This window comes from Pipistrellus hanaki (assembly GCF_964339955.1).
Source record: "Pipistrellus hanaki genome assembly, chromosome: 1".
NCBI lineage: Eukaryota > Metazoa > Chordata > Mammalia > Chiroptera > Vespertilionidae > Pipistrellus > Pipistrellus hanaki.
In genome coordinates this window covers 128,554,147-128,580,298 of record NC_140503.1, presented here as the reverse complement: position 1 = coordinate 128,580,298, position 26,152 = coordinate 128,554,147, and positions in this window count along the sequence as shown.

The following is a 26,152-nucleotide window of genomic DNA, read 5'->3' as shown; positions in this document are numbered from 1 at the left end:
CAATTGTCTAAGTGAGCAAACTGAAGTGAGGTCATGAGCAATTACATAGAGCAATATAAAAACAAGTTGATTAAACTCATCTTTACTTATGAGAAACTAGCATAACTACTGTGATAGTTTGAATAGAGTTAAAATTCTGAGTAGAAAGGCACTGCTTTTTCCTGATGTAAACAAGAAGCCTGTGTTTAGTCAGGTAGATACCTGACTCAACATTCTGTTCTGTCTGCCATGTACAAAGTTAGAGTCTTAGTTAGGAACAGTAACTATTTTAGCTTTCATGTATTTGTATACAGAGTGGCTAAACTATTGAATACACATTTGAGAAATGGAAAAACTTAAATAAATTAGAATTCTAATATTTTATGAAAGTGTCACAAATGAACCAACAGTCTAAAATCAATCGATGTAAAATTGAGTCTCCCTATTTAACACAGATTTAAAGAGCAATGACTGAGAAACTGTCATGCCATGAATTGTGTTAGAAACCGAAATACTGAAAAAACACTTGAACATAAAATATTTTGAAACCAGAGAAATTTCAACTGTTAAAAATTTTTCTGGAATAAGTCTTCAGTTATTGATAAAATATTTTATGTACAAGAAAAGTTAACTAGTCCCCGGCAGGGTGGCTCAGTTGGTTAGAGCATCATCCCATACGCCAAAAGTCTGCAGCTTCCTTCACCAGCAGGGCACATATCTAAGCTGCTGATTCAATAAATTATTGGGAAGCAACTGATCCATGTTTCTCTCTCACATAGATCTCTCTCTCTCTCTTTCTTTCTCTATCTCTCTCTTTTTCTCTCTCTTTCTCTCTTTCCTCTCTCTCTCTCTTTATCTCTGTCTCTCAAAAACAATTGCAACAAAAATAGTCTTTGGTGAGGATTAATGAAGGGAAAAAAAACACAAGAAAATCTTTCTAGTGATTTGCTGTCCTAATTTTATCTTTTGTTTTTTATAATATCATTAAATAAAACTGAAATTACTTCTGATGATAGACTTAACATCCCAGAATTAAACTAGAATGTAAATACTAAAGGTAAAAATCATCAAAAGAGACACACAGTCATCTATACCACTAAATGGAAACAAGTGGGCAAAGCTAACCTTCATGTTATGGTGAGAGAAGCAACACATCTAAATATTCTGAAAATGGAGAAAACTGAAAGCACCGATTAGTGATACTTTGTTATAATTATTTTGCTTAAAGTTGGAAAATGTACATCAAGGTAGGAACAGTTCGAAATGTTAAAACCTTGCCAATAAAGAGGATTGAAAAACAAATTCAATATTAAGGTGTTTTTAACATTTTACTCTCCATAATCACAGCTTAAGAATCTGTAGAAATGTGTTTTGTAATGGCCCATCCCAGACCTCACCCCATTCTTTCATTTTAGATAGCATGTTAGCTCCTCTCAAAGATTTACTTCATGTTCTCCTCATGGTGATAATTAAATTCCCAGCAGCTCCAGAAGTCAACTTCTGTCTGTAAGTCTCAGGACTCTGTAAATAACAGCTATAAAACAAGTCTTTCCAGGCGTTCTGCAGGATTTGTGACTGATCTCTGTATCTGGATAGATTGGCACCTTTTTACTCTCTATTAAGTCTAGCATGATTTGGCAAACCAATATCCCACAAGAAAACTATTCATACCTTAGAACCAATATTAAGTTTAAACATTTTTTTTCAAATTAATTTAGAAATTCTAAAAACAAAAACACTTTATTTCTAAATGATTAAAAGAAAAATATATATGTATATTTTTATAAATATCTTCTATTGTATTGCTTCTGCAGCTACACACTCTTTCATCTTCATCTTCTGAAATGAGACATTATCTGATTTTCCTGGTGAGAACTAACAAGAACATTTTAGGTTTGCCTCATGCCTACCAAGTTACAGAAGTATTTGCCATTCATTTTCTTTTTGTACCCAGTAGTCCAGTTTCACAACTTTGAAGCACTTAGATCATATTTGCCCAAAAGGTGGTCTAAAAATCCTCAGCTTTGCTCTTCTATGATGTGTTCCAGTGAAGCCAAATGGAAAAACAAGGTTGAAGCCTCATTTAGCCCAGGCCTATGCTGTTTTTCTCTGCATTGTGGCCATAAAAGCACATAAAAAACCATAAGCCAATGGGCACTGATTGGAATGGGTATTTTGGTGAGTGACAGCATCATGGTGAAGTGAGACCTCCTTTGTATGTGCCCAACAAAGGTTCCTGTGCACCACCCACTGAAAGGTCCACGGACCAGCACTTCCGAAGGTGGGCCTATTGGAATGTGTAGGAGAGGCAGCATGAGAGGGGGTAGAGGTGACAACAGGGACAGACCCGTCACTGCAGCAAGGCTGAACCTACAGGCCCAGCAAACACAGAAGCAGTGGTTGAGTCAGGGTGCAGCTGCCACACCACAAACCAGTGCAGGACCACTGCCAGCATTCCTAACTCTCCCACCCTCCAATCCAGATCCCTCCCCAGTTGCAGCTGTGCTCACCCCATCACAGACCACCAGCAGCAGCAGCAGCAGCAAAACAAAGTGTCCAGCCTCCAGGCCACAGTATCTTGCTGCCAGTGGCCATGGGAATGAGGTAGCAGCTCAGAGGGCTCATACACTGGCTCCCCTCAACTGACCACATCCCCTGCCAGGGGGGTGGTGCCCTGAAACTCAGGCAACCCAGATCCAGCACCAGAACCCACTACCATGGTCACCTCATGTCCACTCCCATGTCCAAGGCAAAGCCTCCTACACCTTTACTCAAAAGCATCTCCCTCCCCAAGCTACAGTAGTACAGGTAAGAGAAAACAAAAACTGTGCTATACTACCCTGCTTCCCTGAAAATAAGACAGTGTCTTATATTAATTTTTGTTCCCAAAGATGCACTAGATCTTATTTTCAGGGGATGTCTTATTTTTCCATGCGCTAGGTCTTATTTTCGGAGGATGTCTTATTTTTGGGGAAACACGGTACCATCTACTGGATAACAAAAGAAAGACCTCAAATTATCACCCTGCTGAGTTGTGGAAAGGAAAATCTTCCTAAATAAAAAGGTGTTCACCACTTCAAATGTGCCAGCAGTGGAACAACCCATCAAGCAGCTTAGACCATCAAGGTAACAATTACACAGGAAGGAATTAAAAATAATGGATGATTGTGATATGAAGGAGAGAGAAATCACAACAGCAGTCATGGAGAAACTCAACGAGATACAAGAATGCAGTTCAATGAGCTCAGGAATAAAATTAATGAACAAAAAAAGTACTTAACCAAAGAGATGAAAACTTTAAAAAGAACCAAACTAATTATGAAACTACAAAGCTCAATAAATGAGATAATGAATGGATATATTAATAACTGATACACAATGAAAACTAGTTGCTATGTGAAGAGGGCCTGATACTGCCATCTTAATCATCAGTCATTCAAGGGCTGGCAAGATAGATACATAAGGGAACTTCGTTTTAAAATGGAAATGTATAAAATAAAAATTCAAATATTTCCTTCATTTCACTATTTAGAAAATGCACAACTGCTCAGCAAGACATTTTATAAAAACTGAAATAAAAATGCTGTAAGAAAAGTAGCAATTAAGAATGGTCTGTATGTAAGAATATGACAAAAAAATTTCACTTAAAAACAGAAATTAATCAGTTTAGTATAACAAATTTATTTAACAACAGAGACTCAGAATAGAAATCACCAAGTTTTCTGTTGCATACAAAATTATTATTAGGATTTCCATGCAAGGTGTCTCCAGGACTGGCCTGTGTTAGTAGTGTTCAGTCATCTGTTTTGTTTCTACAGGAAGAAGAACTTCGGTGCTGACCTCTGCTAGCTGCTTCTGAGCCCTGTGAAGATTGTAAACAACAGATGCTTAGTATTTTATTTTTCTCTAAGTGGTTTTGCACTTTTTTAAGTGGCCACAATAGTAAATGGAATTTCCCATGAAATAGCATTTTAACAATGAAAATGTGTCAGAAAAGAGCTATTCTGTTCAGGCATAGGGTCTAAAAACTACTTACATTTCCAGGCAGTGGGGAGAGGGAGCCCCAGCTAAGTAATCCAAAGCAGGGAGGCTATCAGTGATGCAGACGGCTTATCAGGTAATACGTGCTGCCTCTGGAAGACGCCCTTGGACATATTTAGTAGCCACTCTAAGGATTAAAAAAAAAAATCCCTCAAAGACATTGCCAAGCATTTGCCTTTACCACCCTGTACAATACACTCATTACCTTGGAGATAGTAATCATTTGACACCAAGGCATAATTTAGAGCAACAGCCTCTAACGGATAACAAGATGGCCTGGCTGGTGATCAAATGATGAAAACAGTTCCAGAGGCCATTGCTTATAGCACTGTTACCAAGGCGTTGGAGGTGGGATCTGCCCTTTCTATCTTCCCCACACACTCCTTCTGCATATCACATTATTTTTAGCCACTTTGTCAATTACACTGCCCCTCATCCTATGTTAATCTTTGCCCATTTAACATGTATGGCTCTATGTAGAATAGAAAAACTACAAAGGGTAGTTTGTCTAAAGGCGCCCTCTAGTGATAATAACTAAGATCACCATCAAAACCTTAAATTTACCAAGTACCAGATTGTGTTGGAATAACTTAACCCTTTGTGTTTAAGTTATTTCTTTTTTAAAATTTCTTCATTAATTAAGGTATTATATGTATCCTTATTCCCCCATTAGCATCCCCCAACCCTCCATTCATGCCCTTACCCCCATGTTGTCTGTGTCCATTGGTTAGGCTTATATGCATGAATATCAGTCCTTTGGTTGATCTCTCCCCTACCCCCACCCTTCCCCTTCCCTCAGGTTTGACTTCTGATCAATATTTCTCTGTCTCTAGATCTGATTTTGTTCATCAGTTTATTTTGTTCATTATTTTCCATAAATGAGTGAGATCATGTGATATTTATCTTTCTTTGCCTGGCTTATTTCACTTAGTATAATGCTCTCCAACTCCATCCATGTTGTTGCAAATGGTAAGAACTCCTTGATTTTTACCCACAGCATAGCATTACATTGTGTATATGTACCACAGTTTTTTAATCCACTCATCTGCTGATTGGCACTTAGGCTATTTCAAAATCTTAGCTATAGTGAATTGTGCTGCTATGAACACAGAGGTGCATATATACTTTCTGATTTGTGTTTCTAGTTTCTTGGGATATATTCCTAGAAGTGAGATCACTGGGTCAAATGGGGGTTCCATTTTTAGTTTTTTTATGAAACTCCATAATGTTCTCCACAGTTGCTGCATATGTATGCATTCCCACCAGCAGTGTACAAGGGTTTCTTTTTCTCTGCATCCTCGTCAAAACTTGTCATTTGTTGATAATGGTCATTCTGATAGGTGTGAGATGGTATCGCATTGTCATTTTGATTTGCATCTCTCTGATAATTAGTGACTTTGAGCATGTTTTCATGTGTCTCTTGGCCTTCCTTCTGTATTCTTTCAAAAAGTATCTATTTAGGTCCATTGCCCATTTTTATTGGATCATTTATCTTCCGTTTATTAAGTTATATAAATTGCCCGTAGATGTTGGAGATTAAACCCTTATCAGATGATATCATTGGCAAATCTACTCCCCCATTCAATGGGCTTTCTTGTTTTGTTGATTATTTCCTTGTGCAAAAGCTTTTTATTTTCAAGTAGTCCCATTTATTTTATTTTTAGTTTTCATTGCCCTATGAGCAGTATCAGTGAAGAAATTGCTTAGACATATTTCTGAGATTTTGCTGCCCATGGATTCCTCTAATATTTTTTATTGATTCTCATCTTATGTTTATCCATTCTGAGATTATTTTTGTGTATGGTGTAAGTTTGTGGGCTAGTTTCATTTTTTTGCATGTATCTGTCCAACTTCCCCAACAACATTTGATGAAGAGAATGTCTTGACTCCATTGTATGTTCATGCCTCCTTTGTCAAATATTAATAGGGCATAGTGGTTTGGGTCGATTTCTGGGTCCTCTATTCTATCCCATTGGTTTATATGTCTGTTCTTGTGCCAGGACCAGGCTGTTTTGAGAACTGTGGCTTTGTAATACAGCTAGATATATGGTATTGAGATCCTCCCTACTTTGTCCTTCTTTCTCAGAATTACTGCTGCTATTCTGGGTCTTTTTATTTTATTTTAATTCCAGATGAATTTTTGAAGGTCCATTCTAGGTCTGTGAATTATGCTGTTGGTATTTTAATGGGAAGTGCATTGAATTTATAGATTGCTTTGGGTAGTTTGGACATTTTGATGATGTTGATTCTACCAATCTATGAACATAGTATGTTCTTCCATCTGTTTATGTCTTCCTCTATATCTTTTTTCAGTATCTGATAGTTTTCTAAGTGTAGTTCTTTTACCTCCTTAGTTTATTCCTAGGTATCTTAATTTTTTTTTGATACAATGGTAAATGGGATTGCTTTTGAAATCTCTTTCTGTAAGTTCACTATTGATGTATAGAAATGCCATAGATTTCTTGGCATTAATTTTGTATCCTGCTACATTGCCAAATTCATTTTTTTAATTAAGTCTAATAACTTTTTGAGGGAGTCTTTAGGGTTTTCTATGTACAGTATCATGTCATCTGCAAATAGGGACAGTTTTACTTCTTTTCCAATTTGGGTGCCTTTTATTTCTTCTTCTTGTCTGATTGCAATGGCTAGTACTTCCACAACTATGTCAAACAAGAATGGTGAAAGTGGGCATGCCTGTTTTGTTTCTGTTCTTAGGAGAAATGGTTTTAGTTTTTTCCCATTGAGTATGATGTTGGCTGTGGGTTTGTCATATATGGCTTTTATTATATTGAGGTATGATCGTTCTATTCCCAACTTGTTGAGAGTTTTTATCAAGAAAGGGTGTCAAATGCTTCTTATGCATCAATTGATATGACTATGTGATTTTTATCTCTCAATTTGTTTATGTGATGTATTATGTTTATTGATTTGTGATTATTGTGCCAGCCTTGCTTCCCCGGGATAAATCCTACTTGATCATGGAGTATGATCTTTCTGATGTACTGCTGGATCTGATTTGCTAGAATTTTGTTGAGGATTTTTGACATCTATGTTCATAAGAGATATTGGCCTGTAATTCTCTTTCATTGTGTTGTCTTTCTCTGGTTTTGGAATTAGGGTGATGCTGGCTTCATAGAAGGAGCTTGGAAGTGTTCTTTCCTCTTGAATTTTCTGGAATAATCTGAAGAGTATTGATTTTAGTTCTTCCTTAAATATTTGGTAAAACTGCCAAAACCTTTGGCTCAGAGGTAGAGCGTCGGTCTGCAGACTGAAAGGTCCCAGGTTTGATTCCGGCCAAGGGCATGTACATTGGTTGCAGGCACATCCCTGGTAGGGGGTGTGCAAGAGGCAGCTGGTTGATGTTTCTCTCTCATCGATGTTTCTAGCTCTCTCTCCCTTCCTCTCTGTAATAAAATCAATAAAATATATTATATATATATATATTGTGTATATATATATATATATATATATATATATATATATATATATATATATAGTATATATGGTAAAACTACCCTGTGAAGCCATTTGGCCCTGGGCTTTTGTTTGCTGGAAGTTTTTTGATGACTAATTAAATTGTTTTCCATAGTCATCAGCCTATTGAGATTTTTAGAATCTTCCTAAGTTTTGGAAGGTTGTATTTTTCTAGAAATAAGTCCATTTCCTCTAGGTTGTCTAGTTTGTTAGAACAGATATTTTCATAGTATTTTTTCACAATCCTTTGTATTTCTATGGGGTCGGTTGTTATTTTACCTCTTTCATTTCTGATTTTGTTTATTTGGGTCCTCTCAATTTGCTTCTTGGTGAGCCAGGCTAGAGGTTCATCATACCTGTTCATCCTTTCAAAGACCCAGTTCTTGATTTCATTGATATTTTGTATTGGTTTTGTTTTGTTTTGTTTTTTGGCCTCTATGTCATTCATTTCTGCTCTGATCTTTATTATTTTCTTCCTTCTGTTCACTGTAGCCTTTTCTTATTGCTCTCTTTCTAATTAAGTTGTAGAATAGATGTATTACCAATCTTTCTTTCTTTCTTTCTTTCTTTCTTTCTTTCTTTTTTTTTTTTTTTTTTTTTGTAGGTAAGACAATAGAGCTATAAACACTTCCCTCTCAGGATTGCTTTCATTGTGTCCCATAGCATTTGCATTGTTGTGTTTTTATTGCATTAGTCTCCAGGTTGTTTTTAATTTCTTTTTTTAATCTCATTTGTAACCTAATCATTGTTTAATAACATACTATTCAGCTTCCAAGTGTTTAAATTTTTTGGAATGTTTTTTATTATAGTTTCTTTATTTAAAAAAAATATATATTATTTTTTATTCTAATAAATCTTTATTGTTCAGATTATTACAAGTGTTCCTCTTTTTTCAACCATACATCCCCTCCACCTGATTCCCTACCCCACCCCATGCCTTCACCCCCCTCCACTGTCTTCATCCATAGGTGTAAGATTTTGTCAAATCTCTTCACGCACTTCTCACACCCCTTTCCCCCAGAGAAGTCAGTCCACTCCCTTTTTATGTCCCTGATTCTATTATATTCATTACTCCATGCTGTTTATCAGATTTTTTATTCATTTTATTTTTGGATTCACATGTTGGTAGGTATTTGATGTCATTTTATTCTTCATAATTTTTAACTTTACCTTTTTCTCATTCTTCCTCTTCTTAAAAAATACCCTTCAGCATTTCATGTAATCCTGGCTTGGTGGTGATGAACTCCTTTAGCTTTTTATTATCTGTGGAGCTCTTTATCTGACATTCAATTCTGAATGATAGCTTTGCTGGGTAGAGTAATCTTGGTTGTAGATTCTTGCTATTCATAACTTTGGATATTTCTTGCCACTCCCTTCTGGCCTGCATAGTTTCTGTTGAGAAATCAGCTGACAGTCATATGGGTGCTCCCTTGTAGGTAACTGTTTTTCTCTTGCTGCTTTTAAGATTCTCTCTTTGACTTTGCTCTTGGCATTTTAATTATGATCTGTCTTGGTGTGATCCTCTTTGGATTCCTTTTGTTTGGAGTTCTGTGCACTTCCTGGACTTGTAAGTCTATTTCTTTCATCAGGTGGGGCAAGTTTTCGGTAATTATTTCTTCTAATAGGTTATCAGTATCTTGCTCTCTCTCTTCTTCTGGCATCCCCATTATTCTGATGTTGGTACGCTGGAAGTTGCCCCAGAGGCTTCTTACACTATCTTCAAATTTTTGGATTATTTTTTCTTTTTGCTTTTCCGATTGTTTTTTGCTTCTTTGTATTTTACTTCTTTGACTTGATTCTTACATTCCTCTAGTCTACGATTGGGTCTCTGTATAATATTTCATATTTCAGTCAATGTTTGTTTAATTTCTAGTTGGTCCTTTTTCATATACTTGAGGGTCTCTCTAAATTTATCAGCCCTTCTAGGAAATTCTTGAAAAACCTTATAACCGTGGTTTTATACTCTATATCTAGTCATTTATTTTCTTCCATTTCTTTTATTCATGATCTGCTTTTTTGTCTCCACATTTTCACTGCTTCCCTGAATTGGTATTGTAGATATGTGTGCTAGGTGTCCTATATGGCCCAGTAGTTCAGCCTCCCCAGTTACCTAAGGTGGACACTATTGGTACACCCCTTTGTGGAGTGTGTGGTACAGCCTTGTTGTACTTAAGCCTTGATTATTGTTGGTATTACTGGGAATAATTGACCTGCAGGCAAATTGGCTGTGAGGATCAGCTGTGTTTATGCGGGGAGAGCTTCTGTGATGGAGACAGTCATATAAGACAAGACTTGTAAAATTGTAGAAGCCTCTGTGCTCTGCTTAAATGGGAGGAAGTGTCTGTATGTGAAAGGTGTTATGAACTAGGTTCAGTGAAGAAAGGCACAGGCCCCAGAGTATGGAAGGATTACGTCTTTGCAAGCTCCTTCCTTGCCAGCACTGTGTCCTCCGGCCAGCCCTTCAGGCCTACCAGAGCTCAGATCCAAAGTCCAAAGTCCAAATTCCCCTGCCTCCCACAGTCCCTTGGACCCTTTTTCACAGTCTGATGCCTTGCCTGTCCCCAGAGATGCTGCTTGGCACCAGCGGTTTCCCCCTGACCCTCTTCACACAGCGGTCTGGCAGACTCTCCTGCCTAGATCCTTGATTTTACCTTTATCAAGGGGGATCTCTGCCCTTCCCGGCTGCAAACTATCTCACCAGCTTAGTCTCCTTTGCCAATTTTGGCTGAATTCTATTCATTTCAGTCACTCACTCTATTTGCTCTGGGACAAGGCTCAGGACATGTCCGTCTATTCCCTCACCATTTTGTCTTAAATGTTGTTATCTTAAATGTTTCTATTTAGGGAAATTCTGACAAGCGATTTTATAATAATATTGATAAATTTTAGAGCTTCAAAACATTCAGCTTAAAGACTAATAGATCAGGTTAACTACATGAAGATATTAAGGGGGGGAAAACTAAAGGTACCTAAAACCAAAAAAGGAGGAGAGATGAAACTGTTCTGGAAAAAAACATTTGAAAGGTAAGTTTATTTACTAACATCATTTCCCAAAGTTATACTATTTAGTTAGCTTTCACACCCCACTAGTCTTATAAACCTGGCACAGTTGTAATTATGTTTAAAGTTTAGAGGATAATGAGTTAAATTTATTTTCTTTGATTCTGTGTTTGACTTATAAAGCTCATTTCTTTTCCAATAATTTTCTGGGTTCCAATTCTTCTTGGTAGAGTTGCACATGTTTTTTCAGATTCTCTTTTTGCTGTCATCTTGAGAAGTTTGGAAAAAGATGAGTTCTGAGTTCCAAATGACTTCTTACTGAAGCATTATGCATACATATTAACTGCTCTGAGGTTTCTTGAGATGGCCTTCGTGTCTAAAGCAAATAAAAAGGATATATTTTAAAGTAAGTATAACCTGATTAGTTATAATTGTTTTCTTTAGTTTTGAGTGAACGACTCAGAGATCAGCTTTAAGTGTGAAAAAAAGCTGACATTTAAAATATTTATCATCAATGTCCACTAAATTAAATCTGAGTTATAGAGTTAATAATTCTTCTAATAGTACTCATGTAATATGATAATTAAAAGAATAATAGAATCAGTTTAAACTTTTAAAGTAGAATGATATAACTTAATTCAAGAGTATGGAACAATTTTTAAATCACATTTTCCCTTTTTCTGTCAAACAGTCTTGTTTAACATCAACTAGTCTTAAAAATAAAAAGATCCTTTACTAAGAATCATTTGGAAAGATCAATTCAGTGATAATAATGATGGAAACTGAAATTCTAAAAAGGAAAAACAAATGCCACCTTCCTTCCAGAAATCTATAAAATAAAATTGCTATTAAAGGAAACAGAGGAAAGGCAAAAACACTGCATTTATCCAAAATTTAATTTTGAGTTAAGTGAATTAAATAAGTAAATTAACCTGTAAAATTAGATCAAGCTGTGTCACTTTGTCTGCCAAACCATTTATAGTTTCTTCAAACTTCTGTTTATACTTTTCTCTAGCACAGCCTTCTGACATGTGCATTTTCTTATCTGTTCTGAGGTTTACTGCTCTTTGTTTCCACTTCTCTCTTTTAGCCTTTAATTGTTCACATCTCTTTAGAAGTGCTTCCACTGATAACTCCTATGGACGTGTCTTTTCTTCATTCAGACATACATGTTTTGAAGTTGCTGGTTGCAGTCTTGCTATAAGCTCATCATTCTGCATGAATAAAAGAATATAGTTTGGTTATGAAGGTATGGACACCAGTATGAAATTTTGAAATGAGTTCAATTGCAATAAAATGTTATCTGTACAGTGGTAGAATCTTCAAATGTGGCATCTTGAATTATTCAGAATCAAGACCAAAGTGGAAATGACCAGGAGTCACAAAAACATGTACTGTTGTCATCTTTGCCAAACAACTCTGCACTTGACTTTATACTCCTTTTCCTATGACTGTGTCATGTCTTTCCTCCACAAAATGACTTCACATTTCCCCTTAGTAGAAAGTCTCTTACCTCTTCTCCTTTCTTAACTCTTCATAATCTTTAAAAAAGTCTTAGGGATATCATATTGTGGTATTCAGAAAAGTCACCAAATGCTTCCCAAGATAAGACTTTCAAAATAAGAGTAATTAATTAATCTTATGAATACGGATTCTAATGCCATAGGTCTTTTACTGAACCAGAAACATTTTATGCTAATTTTAATTGTATTATGAGAAGAAATGATTCCCTGGATTACAGAAAAAGTAAAACTCTTACTGTCAAAGTTTAGCAACATAAGCCCTACATTTTTTAGAATCAAAAAGTGGGGGCGGGGGCTTAATTCAACAATGCTATCCTAAATTTCTTTGTTACTTCCCACAAAATAAGGGAACATACTAAACAAAACATCATCCTATCTAATAAAAGAGTAATATGCAAATTAACCATCACTCCGCAACAAAAATGGCAGCACCTATAGACACAAGATGGTGGCACCTGCTCCTCTCAGGCCCAGGGAGAGCTGTCACTGAGAGCAGGAAGCATGAGGCCCTGGCTGTTGGCCTGGGAGGCACCTTCACACCCCTGGCAGGATCAGCTCCCAGCTGTAACCTGGGCCATCGGCCTGGGATGCAGCGCACACCCCCTGCAGGATTTGCTGCCAGCCAAGACCCAGGCTGTTGGCCTGGAAGGTGGCACCCCTCCTCCCCCTGTGAGATCTGCTTCCAGCCCCGTTCTGGACCACTGGCCTGGGAGGTGGTGCACACCTTGATGCGATCAGGTCCCAGTGGTGACCTGGGTAGTGACCTGAGAGAGCAGCCATGCACCCCTGGTATGATCAGCTCCCAACTGCAACCTGAGCCATAGGCCTGGGAAGCTGCACACACCCCATTCACAATCCACTCCCAGCGGCAACCCTAGCCTTGGCCTGGGTAGCAGCCGTGCCCTCTCCCCTTTTGTCCCCCTAACCCCTCTACCTGACCCCCCCTCCTGTGAGCACAATCTGCTCCTGGCCTCAGCCTGGGTTGGGGGCCTGAGAAGAGCCTGCAACCGCCTATCCCCTCCCTCCTCCCACCCCCATAGCAATCAGCTCCCATCAACAGCTGGGAGGTGCAGGCCTGGGAGGAAGCTGTGCCCGCAAGAGCTATCCCTTCCCTGGGGTAGCCTGGGGTGTCAGTTTCCAAAGGGCCTGCACCCCCATGGAGTGATCCCACATACACACCTATAGCCTTGGAATTTCCCTTGCCCCCAGCAGAGTAATTAGAGACAGAAAAGGAATTATAGGAGAAAAGAAAGGGCAAAAGATGAAACATCAAGAAAAAGAAAGAGAAGGAAAAAAAGGAAGAAACAACCACATGATATCACCTTTCCAAGATCTCATTAAATTCCTGTTTAATGAGTTTATTTTATGACACTTTTAGTTTGGATTTCCATTTTTACTGGTTTTTCAAGACCAAGGCAGGAACACTGTCCAACAATATGTTAAAGAAAAAACCTTATCTAATAAAGAGAGAATATTCAGGGGAGAGCATGTGGAGGTGACTCGGCGGTCAGGGGAGGGCAGTTGGGGACTATTGGGCTGGCAGGGGGACAGTTAGGTGTCAATCAGGCTGTCAGAGGAGTGGTTAGGGGGTGATCAGTCTGGTAGGCAGAAGTGGTTATGGTCAATCAGGCAGGCAGGTGAGCAGTTGTAAAAGGGATGTCTGACTGCCTGTTTAGGCCCGATCCCATATGGATCGGGCCTAAACAGGCAGTCAGACATCCCCTGAAAGGTCCCAGATTGGAGTGGGTGCAGGTTGGACTGAGGGACAACCCCCCCCCCCCCCCCCGTGCACGAATTTCATGCACTGGGCCTCTAGTCAACAATAACAAACTTGCTGGAATGTCAGTGATAATGGTGACTGCTATGTCTGGGTGCCATCTGACTCTCTCCCTAGAGCTCACCCTGAGAACCTACCACCATATTGTGAAAAAGGAAGGAGCCCAGGCCACGTGGTCAGTCCTCATACAAGTCTCCTGCTGAGACTTCCCCAGTGTGCATCCCAGTCAAAAGCCCACTGCACCTGACAAACGCGTGAACAAACAAGACTTTAGATGATTCTACTTCCCAGCTTCAGGTCATCCCAGCTGGTGGCAAGTGGAACAGAAATGAGCTGGCCTCACTGCAGTTTTGTGAACAAGTAAATTCTGCTTTAAGACACAGGTTTGGAGGTGGTTATTAAGCAGCAATAAGCAACTGGCACAGGTACTGACAATATGAAAGAGTGCTGGTTTTCCAAATGGCAGCCAAATAGGCAGACGTGTCCAGCACCTTCACATTGTACAGATAGAAGGAACAACTAAATCAAATAACATCCACCTGGAATCGACTAATTAAATAGCTGACGAGACAAACCATGGCTGGAAGTGACAGAGGACACCTGGAAAATGGTAGGATCCAGGATCCGGGCTTGAGAGAAAGATTCTCGACCACTGGAACGAGAGATTCAGAAAGAACCTGTGCTGCACCAAGTCCTTGTCCCTTTGGGCCACACAAACCTCGACTGTGGGAGGGGGTCCTCAGGACAGCTGGCAGCCAGGGAATCTACAATAGATCTAAGTCCATAGCCATGAGAGATCACACCCAGAAAGCCTGAGGAACTGCCTGAGCCACATGATATGAGGGGGGAGAGAAACTCGCAGTGGTTTCTTATAAAGAAAAATCTTATATTTTCTCTGTTTTTACTCACTAAATCCAGTTCATAGGTCCTTTCAATTACAAACACTCACCAAGGCTACGGTGCAGGTGAAGGAGCAGATTTGTGAAGTCTGGGGAGAGGAGCAGTATAGGGAAAGGTGACCAAGCGTCCAGCACTGGCACATGCTGGACTCTCCAATGCTAAGCAGACATGTTTCTCCTGAAGAGCCAGCCCCTCCCAGCACCCACAGGGCAGCTAGTGCAGAGCACCCAGCCTTGATCTTTGCAGAGGAAACAAACACTGCATAGCCCCAAGGAGCCCTTGCAAACTGGGTTGAGGTTGCTGTTTTGTCCCAAAAACGAATATAGTAACACCCCCACCTAAAGCCCATTTCAGAAATAGACATTTGTATAAATAAGAATGAAAGCAGGCAGATGAATTAGGCAGATTGGCCCTGCCTGCCTGCAACCAAGGCTGTGGAGACAGACACAGAGAAGTGGTGGACTACTGGGAACTTCTATATGGTGCTGACTACCTAGCAGGAAACAAAGAAGTGGCAGACAGAACAGTACAGAGAGTTCTTACAGCAGCCCCCATAGGACATTAAAGCTGGGCTGAAATGAATGACACTTCAGTTTTTGTTTTTGTTTTTATCTTTTACTTAAAATTTTTTTTCTTTATTATTCTTTAATTTTCTATTTTTTGTATTATTTTTTCATTCCATTTTTATTTTATCTTATTTTTCCACCCTTTTCTTCCTCACTTCTCCCTTTTTCATCTTGTTTCACTTTTCCTATCTCTGCTATACTGTTACTCTCTCTCCTTTCTTTTTACCCCTTGTTAAAAATTGATCTCCTTTATCTGCTTTATTTTTAAAAAATATATTTTATTGATTTTTCACAGAGAGAAAAGGAGAGGGATAGATAGCACATGCCCCTACTGGGAATGTGCTCACAACCAATGTATATGACCTTGACCGGAATCGAACCTGGGACCTTTCAGTCTGCAGACTGATGCTCTATCCACTGAGCCAAACTGGTTTCAGCCTTTATCTGCTTTATTGACATGTTATTATTATTATTGTAGCCTCGATTGGCTTACTTATATATCTAATTTCTGCTCCCATGCTTCAGGTCCATGCATCCTTCTCTTGTCTCTTTCTTTGCTAATCAATTTTTTATGCTTTAACTTTTCCTTTCCTCTCTTGTTCTTTTCTTCTCCAAATGTCTTAGTTAGTTCCACTCACTAAACTCAAGCCTATCTGCTCTTTCCTCTATTCTACTTTTCAAAAAATGGATTAATATATAGATAAATATTTTAAAAATATTTTTTATTTTTTATCTTTTAATTTTTTATTTATTGATTATTTTCTTTTTACTTTTCTTCTCATCCACTCATTCTCTTATTACCTCTTCTATACTGAACCTTGGCCATTGCTCTATTCATTCAATTCCTCTATCTTACTTTTGGATATAAGCTCTGCCTCTACAGATTCTGTATTCTCTACTGACATTTTTCTGGGTGTTTGTTTGAATTTGGGGGTTTATTTATTTTTCTTGTGGAGTTTTCTCCCCATATATGTATATATTTTTTATCCTTCATTTTTCATCTCTTTCTCTTTTATTACCTTTTTTCTTTTTCTCAGCACCATTTCTGCTCTCTTTTCTCTCTCTTAATTCTCTTTCTGCTTGTAGTCACTTTTATTGGGTTATTGGTATTGTGAGTACATTTGTGTTTTGTTTCCTTTGTGTCATATCTTGTCGAGTTGTATTTTGTGGTCTTTAGTCAATGTGGTAGAGAGTGAGCCATATAACCAGACAACTGGAGAGGATACTCCATCCATGAATAGGACAATAACACTCAAGACCCAACTACACCAGGAGAACCCAAATATCCAAAGTAGGGAGCATCCATAGAATACCCAACCAGAAGACCTGAAAGTTTCACCACTAGGCCCCACAAAACATCTACTATACAAGACAAAATAAAAAATATCTGGGTGACATAGAAGTTTGATCTAATACATAGAAAAAAAAAACACACACAAAGGAACAGCAAAAAATGGGGAGAAAAATAAACAACCCACATACAAAAGAAAAGGCAGTACCACCAGAAAAGGAAGTAAACAAAATGGAGGCAAGCTATTTGTAACAGAAACAATTCAGAGCAATGGTTATAAAAATGCTGAAAAGGATGGAAGACTAATTCAACATATATAACAATCAAGGGGAAATGAAGAAGAAGCAACTGCAAATGAAGAATGACATGGCTGCAATAAAGAACGCAATGGCAAGTATCAACAGTAGAATAGAGGAAGCTGAGACTGCATAAGCGAACTAGAAGACAAGGTACCCAAAACAAAAACAAACAAACAATTAAACAAAAATAAACAACCACCCAAGGAGAGCAGCAATTGGGAAAAACAAATCTTAAAAGCAGGAGAAGAGCCTAAGGCAGCTATGGGACAATAGGAAATACACAACATTTGCATTTTAGGAGTGCCAGAAAAGAGGAAACTAAGCAAAGAATAAAAAACCTGTTTGAAGAAATAATAACAGAAAGCTTCCCTGATATTGGAGAAAATAAAACTCACAAGTCTAAGAAGCACACAGAGTCCCAAACAAGATGAATCCAAAAAAGCTGACACCAAGATACATCATAATTAAATTGACAAACACCAAAGACAGAGTAAGAATCTTAAAGGCTGACTGAGAGAGACAGAAAGTAACTATAAGGGATTTTCCATTAGACTATCAATTGATTTCTCAACAGGAACACTTCAGGCCAGAAAAGAATGGAATAAAATATACAAAGTGACAGAAAGCAAAGGACTGAATCCAGCAAGGCTAACATTCAAAATTGAAAAGGAAATCAGGAGCTTCACAGACCAAAAAAGGTCTAAAGGAGTTTATTGCCACCAAGCCAGTAGTTCAGGAAATGCTAAATTGACTGCTGTAAAAGGAAAAAAAATAGGAAGGGAGGAAGGAACACAGGCACAAATAAAAAATGGATACAAACAAGTACCTATCAATAATAACTTTATATGTAAATGGCCTAAATGCTCCAATCAAAAGAAATCAAGTGGCTAAATGGATAAAAAAAATTATGCTGTCTGCAAGAGACCCACCTCAGAACAAAGGAGTCACACAGACTGAAAGTGAAGAGATGGAAAGAAATCTTCCAGACAAATGGAAATGAAAGAAAAAAAAAATCTGGGGTAGCAATAGACCTCAAAAAGAAGGCCATAGCAGGAGATAAGAAAGGCCACTTCATAATACTAAAGAGATCAATACAGAAAGAGGATATAGCCCTGGTAAACATAAATGCACCCAATGCAGGAGCACAAAATACAAAAGAAAAAAAACAAGAAAAAAAAAAAACCACAACAACTCCTAGATGATATCAAGGGAGAGATACACAACAATACAATGATAGTAGGGAACTTTAATGCTCCACTTGCATCATTGGAGAAATTCTCCAGACAAAAATTCAGCAAAGACAATACCAGACTTCAAGCTTATTACAAAGCCACTGTTCTCAAAACAGTCTGGTACTGGCACAAGAACAGACATATAGATCAATGGAATCAAATAGAGAACCCAGATATCAATCCAAATCACTATGCTCAATTAATTTTTGACAAAGGAGGCAGGAATATACAATGGAGTCAAGACAGTCTCTTCAATGAATGGTGTTGGGAAAATTGCACAGATACATGCAAAAGAATGAAACTAGATCACCAACTTACACAATACACAAAAATAAACTCAAAAATAAACTCAAGACGGGAAACAATAAAAATACTAGAAGCATCCACAGGCAGCAAAATCTCAGACATATGCCAAAAGAACTTCTTCACTGATACTGCCCCTAGAGCAATGGAAGCTAAAGAGAAAATAAACAAATGGGACTACATCAAAATAAAAAGCTTTTTTACAGCAAAAGAAACCATCAACAAAACAACAAGAAAGCCCACTGTGTGGGAGAACATATTTGCAAATGTTACCACTGATAAAGGTTTAATCTCCAACATCTACAGACAGTTTATACAACTAAATAAAAGGAAGATGAATAATCCAATTAAAAAATGGGCAACGGACCTAAATAGAATATTTTCAAAAGAGGACAGAAGGAAGGCCAAAAGGCACATGAAAACATGCTCAAAGTCACTAATTATCCTAGAGATGCAAATCAAAACAACAATGCGGTACCATCTCACACCTGTCAGAATGGCCAACATCAACAAATCAACAAATGACAAGTGTTGGCAAGGTTGTGGAGAAAAAGGAACCCTCGTGCGCTGCTGGTGAGAATGCAGACTGGTGCAACCACTGTGGAGAACAGTGTGGAGTTTACTCAAAAAACTGAAAATGGAACTCCCATTTGAACCAGTAATCCCACTCCTAGGAATATATCCCAAGAAACTAGAAACACCAATCAGAAAGGATATATGCACCCCTATGTTCATAGCAGCACAATCTACAATAGCTAGAATTTGGAAACAGCCTAGGTGCCTGTCAGCAGATGATTGGATCAAAAAAACAATGGTACATCTACACAATGGAATACTATGCTGCCATAAAAAGAAGGAATTCTCATCATTTGCAGCAACCTGGATGGAATTGGAGAACATCATGCTGAGTGAAATAAGCCAGTCAATGAAAGAGAAACACCACATGACCTCACTCATTTATGGATAATAAAGAACATTATAAACTGATGAACCAAAAGATAGATATAGAGACAGTAAAGCAACAGTCAGACTGTCAAATTACAGCAGGGAGGGTAGGGAGATCTGGGGGAGATAATAGATCAACCGAAGGACTTGTATACATATGCATATAAGTACAACCAATGGACACAAAACTCTGGGGAGGGAGTGTATGTATCGGAGGGGGGCAATGTTAAAATATGTACACAGATAATAATTTAATAAAAAAAATGTAAAATAAAAACAAAAAAATTAAGGGAAATATGTAGGCATCTGGGAATTCTATATAATAAAATTTTAAGTTTAAAAAAAAAATCAGCAGCCGGGACCAGTTTGGCTCAGTGGATAGAGCGTCGGCCTGCGGACTGAAGGGTCCCGGGTTCGATTCCGGGCAAGGGCATGTACCTTGGTTGCGGGCACAACCCCGGTGGAGGGTGTGCAAGAGGCAGCTGATCGATGATTCTCTCATCGATGTTTCTAACTCTCTATCCCTCTCTCTTCCTTTCTGTGAAAAATCAATAAAATATATTTTTAAAAAAAATCAGCAAAGAATCCAAGATGACTCACTAGATCAGATGATGGACTTAACTGACACCTTCAGAGCATTTCATCAAAAAGCCACAAAATATACTTTCTTTTCAAGTGTACATGGGACATTTTCAAAGATAAACCACATATTGGGTCACAGGCAATGTCTCTCCGAATTCAAGAAGATTGAAATCCTATCAAGCATCTTCTCACATCACAATGGCATAATATCAGAAACTACAACAAAAACAATTAGAAAAACTCAAACACTTGGAAGCTGAATAACATGCTATTAAAAAATTGATGGGTTACCAAAGAGCTCAAACAAGAAATTAAAAACATCCTGGAAATGAATGTCAATGAAAACACAACAATCCAAAATCTATGGGACACAATGAAAGCAGTCCTGTGAGGGAGATTGATAGCTCTAGGGGCCTACCTCAAAAAACACAAAAAAATTGTAATAAATCATCTTACTCTACAACTTAAAGAATTAGAAAGAGAGCAACAAGAAAAGCCCACAGTGAGCAGAGTGAAGGAGATAATAAAGATCAGAGCAAAATAAATTACATGGAGACAAACAAACAAACAAACAAAACAAAAGATCAATGAAACCAAGAGCTGGTTCTTTGAAAGAATAAACAAGATTGATGAACTGCTAGCCAGGCCCATCAATAAGCAAAGAGAGAGTATCAACATAAACAAAATCAGAAATGAAAGAGGCGAAATAACAACACACCCCACAGAAATACAAGGAATTATGAAAAAATACTATTAACAACTCTATTCGAACAAACTAGAAATCCTAGAGGAAATGAACATATTCTTAGAAAAAATACGACCTTCCAAATCTCACTCAGGAAGATTCTTAAAATCTCAAAAGGCTGACAACTAGGGAGGAAATTGAAGCAGTTATCAAAAAGTTTCCAGCAAACAAAAGCCCAAGGCCAGATGTCTTCACAGGGGACTGTACCAGGTATTCAAAGGAAGAACTAAAACCTATCCTCCTTAGACTATTCAAAGGAAGGAACACTTCCAAGCTCATTCTATGAAGCCAACATTACCCTAATACCAAAATCAGATAAAGACAACACAACAAAAGAGAAATACAGGCCAATATCCCTTATGAACATAGATGCCAAAATCCTCAACAAAATTCTAGCAGTATATCAGAAAGATCATACACCATGACCAAGTAGGTTTTATCCTGGTGATTCTAGGATGACACAATATTCACAAATCAATAAACGTGATAAATCACATAAACAAATTGACAGATAAAAATCACATAGTTATATCAATGGATGCAGAAAAACATTTGACAAAATCCAACACCCTTTATTGATAAAAACTCTCAGTAAGGTGGGAATAGAAGGATCATACCTCAACATAATAAAAGCCATATATGACAAACCTACAGCCAACATCATACTCAATGTGCAAAAACTAAAACCATTTCCCTTAAGAAAAGGAATGAGATGGGGATGCCCACTTTCACCACTTCTGTTTGACATAGTTCTGGAGGTGTTAGCCATAGCCATAAGACAAGAAGAAGAAATAAAAGGTATCCAAATTGGAAAAGAAAACATAAAACTGACATTTGCAGATGACATGCTACTGTACATAGAAAACCCTAAAGAGTGCATCAAAAACTTATTAGACTTAAAAAATGAGTTCAGCAATGTAGTAGGGTACAAAATTTATGCCAGGAAATCTATGGCATTTTTATAACACCAATAGTGAACTTACAGAAAGAGAGATTTAAAAAAAAATCCCAATTACCAACACACCAAAAAAACTAAGATACTTAGGAATAAACTTAACTAAGGTGGGAAAAGACCTATATTAGGAAAACTACAGGAACATTTCCTCTATCATTTTCTGAAAAAGGTAATGATAGAGGAAGACATAAACAGATAGAAGAACATACCATGTTCATGGATTGGTAGAATTAACATCATTAAAATGTCCATACTACTCAAAGCAATCTATAGATTCACTATATGCACTCCCCATTAAAATACCAACAGTATATGTCACAGACCTAGAATGAATGTTCCAAAAATTCATCTGGAATACTAGTAAAAAAAAAAAAGTCCCCAAATAGCTGTAGCAATCCTGAGAAAGAAAAAAATAGAAAGAAGAATAAAGTAGAAGGGATCTCAGTAATAGATATCAAGCTATATTACAAAGGCGCTGTTTGCCGATAAGGGTTTAATCCCCCAAATTTACAGGGAACTCATACAACTTAACAAAAGGAAGATAAACAACCAAGCAAAAAATGGGCAAGGATATATATATATTCTTTTCAAAAGAGGACCTAAAGAAGGCCAAGAGACATATGGAAATATGCTTAAAGTCACTAATCATTTGAGAGATGGAAATCAAAACAACAATGAGGTACCATTTCACACCTGTCAGAATAGCTATCATCAACAAATCAACAAACAAGTGCTGGCAAAAATGTGGAGAAAAAAGAAACCTCATGCACTTTTGGTGGAAATGCCACCTTGTAAAACAGTATGAAATTTCCTCAAATGTTAAAAATGGAACTCCCATTTGACCCAGTAATCCCACTTATAAGAGTTTATCCAAAAAAACTCAGAAACACCAATCAGAAAGGACATATACACTCCTTTTTCATAGAAGTACGATTTACAATAGCTAAGATTTGGAAACAGCCTAAGTACCCATTAACAGATGAGTTGATTAAAAACTGTAGTACTGCAGAAGCCAGTTTGGCTCAGTGGTAGAGCGTCGGTCTGCGGACTGAAAGTTCCCAGGTTCGATTCCAGTCAAGGGCATGTATATTGGTTGCAGGCACATCCCCGGTAGGGGGTGTGCAAGAGGCAGCTGGTCGATGTTTCTCTCTCATCAATGTTTCTAGCTCTCTATCTCTCTCCCTTCCTCTCTGTAAAAAATCAATAAAATATATTTTTTTAAAAATATTTAAAAGAAACAAACAAAAAACAAAACAAAACAAAAACAAACTGTGGTACATCTACACAATGGAATACTATGCTGCCATAAAAAAGAAGAAATTTTTGCTATTTGCAACAGCATGGATGGACCTGGAGAGCATTATGCTAAGCTAGATAACCCAGTCAAAGAAAGATAAATATCACATGATCGCAGTTATTGGTGCAATATAATGAACTAAATAAACTGTGAACAAAAATAGATTCAGAGACAGAGAAACACCAAACAGACCATGAAACATCAGAGGAAAGGCACGGATCATGGAGAGTGGGGGGCAAGAGACCAACAAAAGGATTTGTATGCATGTATATTAGCATAACCAATGGTAACAGACAGTGGGGCAGTGGGGGATTGTCCTATGGGGTGGGCATGGCTGCTGAGGGATCCAAAACAGGGGGGAAAGGAGACATATGTAATACTTTAAACAATAAAAAAAATAAAAGAAAAACAGAATGCTGACACTAAAAAAGAAACACACACGTTGGGAGTGCCTTTGAACTGCAGGTGGATGAAACCTGACATAGGTAGAGAAGCGTGAGAATAAAAACTAAAGGGCCTCCAAGAAATGGTGAGTGGAGGCCTGATGGCAATTGCTTCTGGACAAGTGAACAAAATGACACTGAAACAAGGATGACAGGGAGTTTTGATAGGGAGCTGATGAAAGTGAAATTGATGAGACAGATAAGCTAAAGAAAGACAATCCTATCTAATAAAAGCCTAATATGCAATACTACCAAACTGCAGAATGCTCCACAGAGAGTGGGGCTGGAAAGTGGGATAGCCAAGGTGGGTGCAAGTGGGCAGAGGGAGGGGATGGTGATCGGAGGTGGGGGTGGGTGAAGGTGGCTACCAGGAGTGGCAGATATGCAATTGGAGGGCAGGACCAGCTGCTCGTAGGCAGGCACTGATCCCTTATTGGTCTGCCAGTCACCTCCTGCAGAGAGGGGTTCAGAATGCAACTTAGGCCCCTGAGGGCTCCCAGACTGCGAGAGGGTATAGGCGAGATTGAAAGACACCCCCGCCCCCCCCCCCCCCCGAAGTACATGAATTTTCATGTACCAGGCCCCTAGTCCTATCTAAAAAAAGTGTAATATGCAAATTGACCATTCCTCTGCTACACCCACAAGCCAATCAGGGTTGAAGATGCAAATAAACCAAACCAAGAAGGCTAGGGCCATGGAGAGCAGGAGGGAGGCTTGGGTTCTCCAGCAATGGAAGAAGCCAAGCTTTCCACCTGCCCTTGTCATCCTAGGCCTCCATTCAATTCTACAAAGTTTCAATGATAGAAGATAAATAAATCCCATAAAAAATGGCAGCAGCCACAGAGCTGGACAGAGCAGGAAGCTAGGGTTGCCCCTGGTGATGGAGGAAGCCAAGCTTCTACAGTCCTGGAGGGCCTAGGCTCCACTCCAGGTTACAAAGTTTCAGTTATAGAAGATAAATAAATCCCAAAAGAAATGGCTGCTGCCACAGAGTGAGCAGAAGACTTGGCTCCACTCCAGGCTATAAAGTTTCAATTGTGGAAGATAAATAAATCCCAGATACCAGGGCCTCCACCAGGGCACCACATGCCCCAAGGGAACCCTCACCCTGATCCGGACCCCTTCAGGGAAAACCAGCTGGCCCTACCCATGCACCACGCCTCTATCCTATCTGATAAAAAAGTAATATGCAGATTGACCATCATTCCAACACACAAAATGGCTGCCCCATGTGGTCAAAGATCCTGCCCTATGTGGACATAAGATGGCCAGCAGGGGAGGGCAGTTGGGAGGGACCAGGCCTGCAAAGAAGGGCAGTTGGAGGTGATCAAGACTGCATAGGAAGGCAATTAGGGGTGACCAGGCTGGCAGAGGAGGGAAGTTGGGGATGACTGGGCCTGTAGTGAAGGGCAGATGGGGAGGAAACTCAGGACTGCAGGGGAGAGCAGTTAGGGTTGAGCAGGCCTACAGAGGAGGACAGTTAGGGGCAAACAGGCTGGTAGTGGAGCAGTTAGGCATCAATCAGGCTGGCAGGGAAGTGGTTAGGTCGTGATCAGGCTGGCAGGCAGAAGCGATTAGGGGCAATCAGGCAGGCAGGCAGGTGAGCAGTTGGAAGCCAGCAGTCCTGGACTGTGAGAGGTATGTCCGACTGCCTGTTTAGGCCCAATCTCACTGGGTGAGCCGAACCATAGAACCTTGACCCTGCTATTTTTGTTGAAATTTATTTATCTTATCATTGAAACTTTGTAGCATTGAATGGAGGCCTACGCTGGCAAGAGCAGTTGTAAAGCTTGGCTTCCTCCATTTCCAGGGAAACCAAAGCCTCCCTCTTGCTCTCTGTGGCCTCAGTCAACTTGGTTGGGTTTATTTGTATATTCACTCCTGTTTGGCTTATGGGCATGGCTTGTGAATGTAGCAGAGGTACGGTCAACTTGCATATTACAAATTCACCCCTGGAGGGATGTCCCACTGGGATCAGGCCTAAACGGACAGTCAGACATCCCTCGAGTGGTCCCAGATTAGAGAGGGTTTAGGCTGGGCTGCGGGCCATCCCCTTCCCTGTATACAAATTTCTTGCACCAGGCCTCTAATTAAATATAAAAGAAACAGGCCTTGGAAAACCAAGATGGTGGCATAAGGTAAACCAAGATGGTGGCATAAGGTAAACAAGATGGTGGCATAAGGTAAAACCAAGATGGTGGCATAAGGTAAACACCTAAATGCAGCCTACCACAACAATTTTAAAATTACAACTGGAAAACAGACAAAACATCACCCTGAACCACCAGAAGGCTGGCTGAGTGAAAGCTCTACCATCTAGGAAGGGAAGTGAAAGGACACTGAGCCTCAGGAGCTGTGGAGGTGAGGAGAGTTTTGCATGTGGAAAAGGCAGCTGCCAAATATGCTGCTGGCTTACTCGCAGTACGCACAGAGAGGGCGGGCAGCTAACTCACGGCTAGCTTTCTTGTTTGGAAGGAAAATAAAACCTCCCTATTGCACTGATAGCCAGCTCTAGTCAAGGAGAAATTGGATTTTCAGGCAGTGGGCAAAACTCTCTCAGAGGTGCGCATGGCCAGCAGCCATTACTGCAGGACTCAGGAACAGCACCCTCTTAGGGCGGGGCTGATGGGAAACCAAAGCTTGTCTGCACCACTCTGAGACTCTGCCCCATCCAAGTTGAGCACAGAAGCCCTCCTAGGTGAGACACTGCTGATCCTCACAGCCAATTGGCTTGGAGATCAACTCTCCCCAGTGATACCAACAATAAGCAAGGCTTAACAACAAGACTGCACACACAGCT